The following is a 10,024-nucleotide window of genomic DNA, read 5'->3' as shown; positions in this document are numbered from 1 at the left end:
ACAGGCTGCACGCCCACCGGGCAGCCCTGAGTGTGGAGTTGAGCAAAGTCTCAGCTGGGCCTTGTGCCTATTGAATAGTCATCAGGTGACCCACTGGCTGCTTGACAGGTGACTGGCCATCATCAGACTTTTCAGTGTAGGCAGCCCTTCACATCAGAAATGCCCTTCCTCCCCATTTGTAAGATATGAGAGAAACAGCCTAGAATTTGGAGTTAGGCACACCTGGATTCAAACTCTGATTCTATCACTTAGCACAAAATCATGAACACCTCCAGGCCTCACCTACAAAATGGGAGGTGACAACACCCACCATGAATACTGCTGTAAGTTCAAATGAGATTTATGTAGAAAGCACTGGGTCTGGAGCCCATGCCTACTGAGTCTCCCTGCGCGCCCCCCACTGAGCCACACTGCTTATCTTCAGAAGCATCTGATCAGCAGAGAACAGGCAGATGTTAGGCCTAATGGTTGGGCAGTGCTTGCTCAGTGAGGAGAGTCACCATGTGGTGAGGCCCCAGGGTGCTCCATGGTCCCTGGAAGCATCAACCAAGTCAGGTAAGCAATGAAAGACAAACTAGGGAGGCCCCGGAGAAGCTCTTAGGTCACAGAATATCAGTGGGGGAAATGCATTCATTCGTTATCCAACAAATGCATATGAACGCTTCCTGTGCCAGGTGCCAGGGATACAGTGGTAAGCAAAACAGGTGGGGTCCTGCCCTCTGTTCACATAATGTGTGGGATTATGGTGTTCTGTTCTCCTGGATGCATCTGTCACTAGCCAACAGCCAGCCAGAGTTTACTAGGTGCCCACCATGAGGCAGGAAATGAGACCACAACAGGTGCTGTGAGACCCCACCACCCTCCTCGGATTGAAATGAATGAAAGCTGTGTGCTTTCATGCCCAGCAGCCAGCACCTGCGACTCTTTGTAGGTGGGCTGTCCTCAGCCTGCTGGACCTCCCTTTGGCAAGAGCACAGAGAGCCAGGAGTCACTGGGAAATGACATCCCGACATCTCCAGGGGCAGCCCTTGCCCCACGATTGACAGGTGCAGAGGTGTAAATACTTCAGCCCAGCTGGGGACAACTCTCAAGTGTGACTTCGCTCCCCCACTGGACTGAGTCAAGAGTTTGCTCTCCTACGATGCTGCTTCATCTCTAGCTCTTGATGGCCCCCTTTCCTTTCTTGTCCCTCACCTTCCTTTGCCTGCCTGCTTTTCTGGGGACCACTTCCTAATAACTTACTTTCAGACAGAGCCTTTGTTATTCAGGATCTACTTATGAGGAACTCCCCCACACAAGATAGAAAGAGAAGAAAAAAGGAGGGAGCGATGGTTCCCCATTTTCATGTTATTTACTACAAACAGTGATGCAATGTGTCAGAAGTTAAGTCATTATGAATAATAAAGTACAGCTTTGCAAAAATAATTTCTTTTGTATTAATTAGAGTGTGTTCCAAATTACCCCTGTAATAGGTTCACTCTCCCTCACTTGCATGCCAAGATGCTTTTAAGGGGGAAAGAGAGGAGGCATTTCTGCTAGCTCGGGTTTGCACATACCTACCCCTTGATTATACCAAACCTAGATATACCCATGGGGGTGGCTCCTGCATATAAATATCAACCGTCGTGTTGTTTTGCTGTGCTTAAAAAGTTGAGCCATGCTGGATCAGATCCCTGGGAATTTGGGGCTTTACGCCTTCCCAGACTAGGTTCACTCAAACAGCACACCTTCTTCCCGCCAGGAATGTCTTTCACTCTCATCTAATCCCTTCTCACCAAACCCACCTCTTCCAGGAAATATTCTCAGATTCCTTCCTTTCCCCACCCAGTCCACCCCGAGGCCCCCTTTTCTGGCATTGTGGGAAAGTGATGTTTGTTGGAACCACTTTCTGAGCTCATGGCCACTTCCCCGCCACCCCACCCCCCCCAAAAAAAAAATAAATAAAAAAATAAATAAAGCTAGCTGGAGTTCCTGAATCTCTAGCTGCAATCAGGCTGACCAGGCAGGAGCACATTAGGAGCCCGAGCCACGGCAGAAATGGGAGCTGGGCCTGGCCTGCTGTCGCAGATTCGTGGAAGCAGGGGTGGGGAATGTCTGGCCCGTGGGCTGTAAAAGGCCTAGAAAATCATTAGCTCTGGCCCTGCCAAGGCATTAGGGGTGAGTTAATTAAATGTTGGACGAAATACAGCAGGCTAATTTTTAAGTTGATAATTTTGTACAGCCTGAAAATGAGGTTATAAATATCCAAATGGTCCTTAGAGAAAAAAGGTTCCCCACCCCTAGAATCAAGTATGGATGTGGGGCACCTGCCCAGCCCAGCTGCCGGACCCGGACACCTCCTCTCAGGGTCTGGACCTGACCCTTGGACATGGATGGGGACACTGCAGTGCCTGGGGCACCTGGCTGCCTTGCTGTGCTTCTGCTATGAAACTGGAAACTCCCTATTCCCTAGATTGAGCCCAGACTTATGGTGCCTCTTGACTCCAGGGACTGGGCCTCTGGCCACTTCTCCCAGGGCAAACCCTGGAAAGTTCCTGCTCCTTCACCAGACTTCAGAGTTCTAGCAAGCTTGACACAGAGCACATGCTCTTGGTATTAGTCTGTTTTCTGAATCTCTCTAGACCCCCCAGATTGAGTGGTACTATGTACAAGCAAAGGGTCCTGTTTTACATCTATGGGTCCTTGAAGGCTGCGTGGGTTACACGTGTGAAGTGCTCATTAAATGTTTGATTAATTGCAATTCCTCCTCCAGAACTCCTGTAGGGCTTGGCTATGCTATTCATTGGTTTAATCATCCATTCTCTTTCCATCCACTTATCCACCTGTCCACTCGGTCATATAATAAGTGTCTGTATCTGCGCGGAAACCGAACATTGAGACATTGGAAGTTAAATGTGTAAAGAGATTCCGGAAGGCTGGTCAACCTTAATCGCTCTGAATGGTCAGAGCCATTCACTCATTGTTTAGTTGAGACATTGGTAGTTAAAGCAACTCTCACCTGTTAATCATATGTAAATTTTTGCTGATTGTCTATTATTGGAATTTCCTGCCTAAAGGATATGGGTGTATCTCAGAACCCCAATAAGAGAGATGGCAAAGGCCAGAGCAGGGAGCAGTCCTCCCCCTAGAGGTGGACTCCCGCCTGGCCCCCCATTTTCCCAAATTAATTCTTTTCCAGTCTCTTTTCATTTTGATTTCGGGCTTCTCCAGAAACCGGTCCTGAACGGGAACCCTGAAACACGCGGGACGTGACAAGGGATTTCACATGTATCTGAAATAATGACTCCATTTCTTCTGTTCCCATCTCACAGACTGGGGAAGCGATTTTCACCCTAAAAACCTAGTCCTGGGAGAGTGGGATAAGCATATTTTGAAGGCTGCAGAGAGGGTGACAAAGAAAAGGCCCACGTGCTCGGCCTAGTAGGTCAGGTGCTTACTTCCCAGTGGGCCGGAGAGGGCTTGCAGATTACAGGGGAGGTAGGACACACTTCTATTCCGCCCGATGAGCTGAGGACTGTACTGCTCCTGAGAACTGATATTTGACCTGGCGAGGTGTGTGTGTCCACAAGTAAGCTTTGGATTACTGAAAGATAAGGATGTCTTTGCAAGTCCTATTGCCCCTGAGTTCTTGAAAGGAGACTGGCCTGGGGGTGGTGGCTGAAGCTATTCCAGACTGATGAATTCAGGCCTGAGAAATAAACGCTGATTGCCCGCCCACCCGCCGGTCGGGATGGAGTTCCCTGCATGGTGAGCTTTCCAGGGTGAGGTTGGAAGGAGAGACACCCACAGAGAAGCCAGTGTGAGGACTGGGACCAGGTCAGGGTGGGATGAGCCCAAGTGGAAAGCCTGTAAGGTTTAACTCTTAGATACTCCTCCCCTGGAGAGACACCTCCCCTCGGGTCTAGATGCTCCTGATTAGAACAGGCATACTAGTACTCACTTTAAAAGTTGCTTTCCTCCATGTTGTAGTCTTCTCCAAGGCTGCCAGTGGGTCAGGAGAGCAAGAGTCACCCGTGCAACCTTGAGGCCAGGCTGCAGAGGGCAGGGAGGGCCAGGGCACTCTGGGGAAGAGGTGCCTCTGTTCTCCCCTCTTCTTCCCTTCTCAAGTCCGGTGGCAGCTGCAACAGATTTGCCAGGGATGTAGGGGAAGGAGGCGAAACCCCGAGTTCAGAGGAGAGGTGGCTTCATTCAGAGACAGGAGACAACCGTCCCCTTTCTCAAATGCACCAGAGAGAGGGACCCCAAGGCAAAGGGAAGGCTGACCTCAGGTGACCCACAGCGGAGCGCCTGCTTTGGTCTGTGGGTTAGTCAGTCATAGCCTCTAGGAGCTCACACCCCAAATAACCCAGCCTTGCAAAGGGCAGGCACGTGGCAGGTGCTCGGCGAGCGCTTCTGAGAGAGGGCCTCCGCTGGGCTCAGAGGCATGGGTGCAATGACGCACGCGTGTGGACGTCGGTGGATACGGTGGGGCGGGGCGTGCCTGGGCAGCTGACGGTAGTGCAGTGGGGAAGGGCGGGGGCGTGGCAGAGGAGGACCCAAAGCACTGGCTCTGGCTCTACTGGCTGGACGTGGGAGGTTCCGTTGACTAAGGGCATCTGAGGTGTCACCCTAAGTAGCTTACTCCATATGCAGTGTCACCTGGAAACACATTGGAGATGCAAATTATGGGGCTCCACTGCAGACCCACCAATTCGCAAACTCCGGGGGTGGGCCCAGCAATCTGTCTGGATCAGCCTCCAGGTGAACCTGATGCAGCCCAATTTGGGAACCACCGGTGTGTGGAAAGAGCACCAGGCTTTGGCAGGAAGGTGGTGGACTGGGGAGGGAGGTGTGAGGTAGAACATTTACGTGGGTGAAGACCTACTGCGCTCTGAGCAATGTGTGCCATTCCTTATCCGCTCCTTTAAGGTGATCTGAGCAGCAACCGGAGGTTGTGTACCATCACACTCTCATTATAGATGGAAGACCCAGCCTTGGGGAGTTAAATGACTTGCTTATGATCACACAGTGAGTGCTAGAGCCAAGTTCTGCTCCCAATTTGGCTCCATAAGCAGGTTTTTCCTACCATGGCAGGTGCCTCCTGGCACCACCCAGAGTGCCAGTCTGGGCAGCAGTGCCCGGAGAGCTCCAGGCTGCCTGGCACAGAGCTCCCGGTGGTGGAGAGCTCACAGCTGCCCAGTAGAGAGCTCATGGCTGCCTGGTAGAGAGCCCCCGATTGCCCGGTGGAGAGAGCTCATGGCGCCTACACAGAGGGCCTGGTGGCGGGCCAGTGCCGAGGCTAAGGGGAGAGCAATGAGCCTTCTGCTCTTACTCCTGTCCTCAATTATTGCATTTTCATAAGGTTTGCCATTCACACCAGGGAGCTGAGCTTAGCACATGTACTTTCCTAAGTGACCAGCTGTCATCTGGGAATTCCAGAACCGAAAGGTTAAATGTGAGGTTAAGTGAGAAAAGCAGAGTGAAAAATGACCTGTATGCTGTGATTACTTTAGATATATACTTTCAGAAAAAGATACATTAAGAACACAGAGGAAAAATAAATAAAAACAATTATAAAGGAATTTTCTTCCTTTCTTCACCCCCCCCAAGTTGTGTTATGTGGCTATAATTTGTATGATGAATATGCATTCATTTATTTTTAAAAGTGCAATGGTGACACCCCGTGTGGACGACCGTGGCATCGTAGACAGCTGTGCCCAGCGGCAGACACAGGCTCTCTCTTCAGGGCGGTATCTGGGGTCCCTCCCTGCCCTCCCCCCTCTTGGAGTCTGTCCCCGAGGCCAGTAAGGACAGTACAGGGATGTGGCCTGGGGAGCAGTGGGACAGAGCTGACGTCATTTTGACATCCATGATCATCCATGATATCCAGGGTCTTGTTTCCTCTGGACGTGCCTCTCCGTGTCAGCTGTCACCTGGAGGGATTAAGAGGGACTTTGGGGCCGAGGACCAGCGTCCTGCAGGCGACCCTGGGAAGAGCAGCATCTAGAAGGGCCGACTCAGTCTGGGCAGTGGTGCCCTGAGAGTAGGCAGCCCCTACTCTCTAAACAAAGGCCACCCGACACCTTGAAACACAAAATATTCTTTTATTTGTCAACGAAGGCTACACGGGGTCACTTCTGGTTTTGAATTTTATGCTTTTTTTTTTTTTTTCTAGAAGGTATCTACATCTGCATTTATGTACAGCCTTGTCGGTATTTACACAGTCAGGAATACAGTGTTAGAAACACAAATGTGTTGAGAAAAAAATTTCTCAAAAATGAGTTCCAGACTTCAGGAAAACTAGTTCCGCATGGTAAGGCCAGAGTCTCCAGTGTTGGTCATCAGAGGCAGCTCGGAGAGTCCTTCTGCCCAGGCTGCGGGTTCAGGAGTCTTCGAGGACAGGCAGGTGCAGAAATGGGGGATTCTGGGGCTGGGTGAATCCTGGGCTGCCGGGCGCCGCCTGGCCTCTGGGACCCAGCTTCCGACAGGCTGGCCGGGCTGCCCGGGGGTTGGTTTTCTGTTGGCAGTTTGCCCTCAGAATCAATCACATTTTCTTGGGGACCCAGGGGTGGCCCAGTATCATGCTTTTGGCATTCCAGAGGGGGTAAGAAACCCAATGTTGGCCCCACCTAGGCCTCCCCCCACTCTGATCTTCCACATTCATGATGAAACCTAAGAGCTCACCGCTGTCTGGGGCGGTCAAGTACACAAGGCTGGTTTTTGAGAATGTAAAAAAGGGTAGAGAGGATAAAGTTTCGATCACCTGAGCAATGAGTCTTTAAAATTAGAGTTTGCTGTTTTTTGAAGGTTAAATGAAAGGGCCTTGAACTCCAGAGTTCTTCCTTTGAATCCCCTCCTCTCCAATAAAATAGAGACGAGTGTATAAACCTAGCGGGGAATTATGGGCATTCAGTGGAGTCCTAGTGAGGACCCCAAGGAGAGACTGGGCTCTTTCTGAGATCCCTCAGGAGGTGGGCTCCCCCTGGGGACCAGGGGTGGTAGCTGCTGCTGCGAGGAATGAAGAAAAGAATGGACTTTGAATATCGGGAGCTCAAACCCCAAAGCTGGGGACCCCACTGAGGCCTGGCAAGCTTCTTTCTCCTGGGCCCAAACTCAGCATCGCTGCCCTCACCACGCGGCAACCCCAAACCCAGGCTGCAGGTGTGAAACTGGTTCTAAGATTTCACACTGACAGCCTTGCCTCTGCATAATGGAAACTCCTGCCAACTACACAGGTGGCACTTAAAAGTCAGAGCTGAAAAGGTCCTTTCTTTTTTAAAACAAATCTGACTCCTTGTTATGTGTCTATAAAACCGTGGCCCAGTTTTCCTCACCTTTGGCTCCCAGCCCCGCCCCATCCTGATGATTGACAAGCACACCTCCTGGCCATTCTCAGCCTCTGGTCGGTTTCTCAGGGATTGTTTCAAATCCAGAGCTGTGTCTGGAGCGTGGGTAAAGTGGAAATCTTATCCAATAAAAACAAAGTTGGGGTATCACAAAAGTCCTATTCCAGGTAATGGCAGAGGGCTGAGGGTGAGGAGCTGGAGGCAGCTGCGAAGGGTAGGGGAGAACTCTTCCAAAATAAATTTTATTCTGACATCCTGCAGAGTCATGAACCTGGGCCCGTGAAGGATGGCTGGTGGCTCCAGGGGATGGACACATTTTGGTTGAGTGGTACCCAAAGGGCAGGTGCCATCAAGGTTGGGATTTGATGCCTGGAGGCCACTAAACAGGCACAGGGACCTCTGGCTTATGCCTTCAGATTCCCTCTTGCTGTGAGGGTGGGATTGCTGGTCTCAGCAGGAGGACAGACTGAGAGGGGAGGCACAGAGTCACCTGCCAGCCCAAAAGGAAACCAACTCCGAACCAGCCAACAAGACCAGGGCCAGAAGCACGTCTCCAATAGCAACAGCACTGAAGTGGACCAGGTGCATGATGCTGCCTACTGCACACCTGAGATCTTTCCCTACAGCCTGGGGATGCTTCAGCTTCTCCCTGCACAGAAGCTGGGCCGCCTTGGTGGTAGGTAGCCCAGGAAAAACCACACCAATCATTTAAAGGAAAGGAATGATTCTGTGCTTTTGATCTTTAAAAGTCCACACTATGACGTTGGTGGGGGTGGCGGTGAGGTCAGCAGTTGGGGAGATGCAGGGAGATGGCTCCTTTGGCCCTCACGCTGTCTCTGGCCTCCAAGTGGACGTCCCCAGCAGGTCTTGACTGATGTCCGGCAGCTAGGATGGAACGGATCAACTGGGCCTATTGAAGGAGAGCTTTGCCCACGGGCCCCCCGTGGCAAGAGTACGTTTGGAGAGGCAGAAGTCCATTTGGCATAAAAAGCCATGTTCTGCAGGCCAAGCTGTTTTCCATCCCCTCCTAGAAGGCTCCTGCGGGATGGAGCCCACCCCCAGCTCCTGCCATGTACGGTGGCCCCGAGGAGCTCTGCGTCTGACTTGAGCCACCAGTGGACCAACAGGCCACGGCGCCCTGACGCAGCGGCATGACTTTTATTTGGAAACAGGAAGAGCACTTAGCGAAACACATCCTTTGATCCCAGTGGGATGACATAAGGCGAAACCTCCTATCCCGAGAAGCTGTGGGTGCCGCCCTCTGCCAGGCAGAGCCCGGGCTCCACGCCGCTCTGATTCTCATGCAGTGAGAGACCTTCTTGGTTTCATTAACTTGGGTAATATTCTGAAGACTCTGTGAGTAAGGCCATAAAGGTGCCATGAGCTTATCAGTCCAACAAGGTTGCCACGGAGAATAGCTCAGACTCAGAATTCATTTTCCACACTTAATGTAAATGTAACCCATAACAGTCCCATTTTCTAAGAAGCCCAGCTCCACAGGAAGCCTGTGGCTTCCCCTCCTGGTCTCCCAGAGCCTCCTGTGAGTGGTGATGATGATGGTCAATGGGCAGATGAACCAGGACCCAGAAGCTCCCAGCTCTTGCTGCCTCTCCCTCCCCTCCATGCTTCCTCTGGCCTGGCTGGCTGCTGCCTCTCCCTGGCTGTGCCCTCCAGGTATGGGTTGCACCCACTCCTGAGAGGGCTGGAGCCTCCTCCCAATGACCTCAGGCATTGGTGGGTCTGCACAGGGACAACCTTCAGGATCCATAGGCACCAGCCTCAGGAACAGCCCCCAAACCTGGCGGGGTTGTGTGACATCCCCAGGCCGCTTCAAAGCAGCTCTTTCCCTTCTTTCTTTCCCTCTCTCTTTGAAACCACCATTGGGCTCCTCCAGGCGGGGGAGCTGTTTTAGAGTAACTTCACGGGAGGAGTTTCCCCGAACGCCTCTCCTGCTGCATTCCGTTCTGCAAGGAGCCCATATGGGGAAGCTGGTTAGAGGGAGGCTTGGCTCGTGCCTTCCTCTCTTTGGCTGACTTTTTCTTAAACATCGTTCCAGAATCAAAGGCCACCAAGCACCTCTCTCCACACTCCAATGTCTCAGTGGTGGCAGCTGAGCAGTGGTGGGAAGGCGCCCAGCGTCGTGGGGAGAGGGCTTCACCTTGGAAGGCATGCTGGTACCCGTCCATCATTGCCATCTTTTGCCCTGGGTGGCCTTCCCCTCCCTGGACATGGTGCCCACACTGAGGGCTTGCTTTGCAGCGCTGGTTCTCACGTCTGACTTTGGGAGAGAAGAGATGAATAAGGAACATCGTGGGAGGACCGAGCAACCACAGTCATCCTGGAGGACGAGGCTCTTAGTCCCAGGATGTTATGTCACCAGACTGGGGGAAAGGACCTGGCAGACACTTTCTCCATCCCAGCGTGGGGGTGGCACCAACAACTACACAGGATTTGCAAAAGGGGGCAGGGGTTTTCATTTAGCATCAAAATATAAAGCTTGAGCAGGAGTTTGGGGCAGCTTGAAGAGGTGCTGAATGACATCATGAAACACCCCCAGAGGAAGACGAAGCCATCTGTGGTCCTCCGGAGGCACAGAACACAGTGAATAAAAAGCCACCACTCTTCTGCGGGAGCTTCGCCAGGGATCCTTAGGTCCGGCAGACCCTCCTTCCAGGCCCCCTTAGAAGTTTGGTGCTGGT

The sequence above is a fragment of the Eptesicus fuscus genome, chromosome 13 (genome assembly GCF_027574615.1).
Source record: "Eptesicus fuscus isolate TK198812 chromosome 13, DD_ASM_mEF_20220401, whole genome shotgun sequence".
Lineage (NCBI taxonomy): Eukaryota > Metazoa > Chordata > Mammalia > Chiroptera > Vespertilionidae > Eptesicus > Eptesicus fuscus.
Note: the sequence above shows the minus strand (reverse complement) of the source record.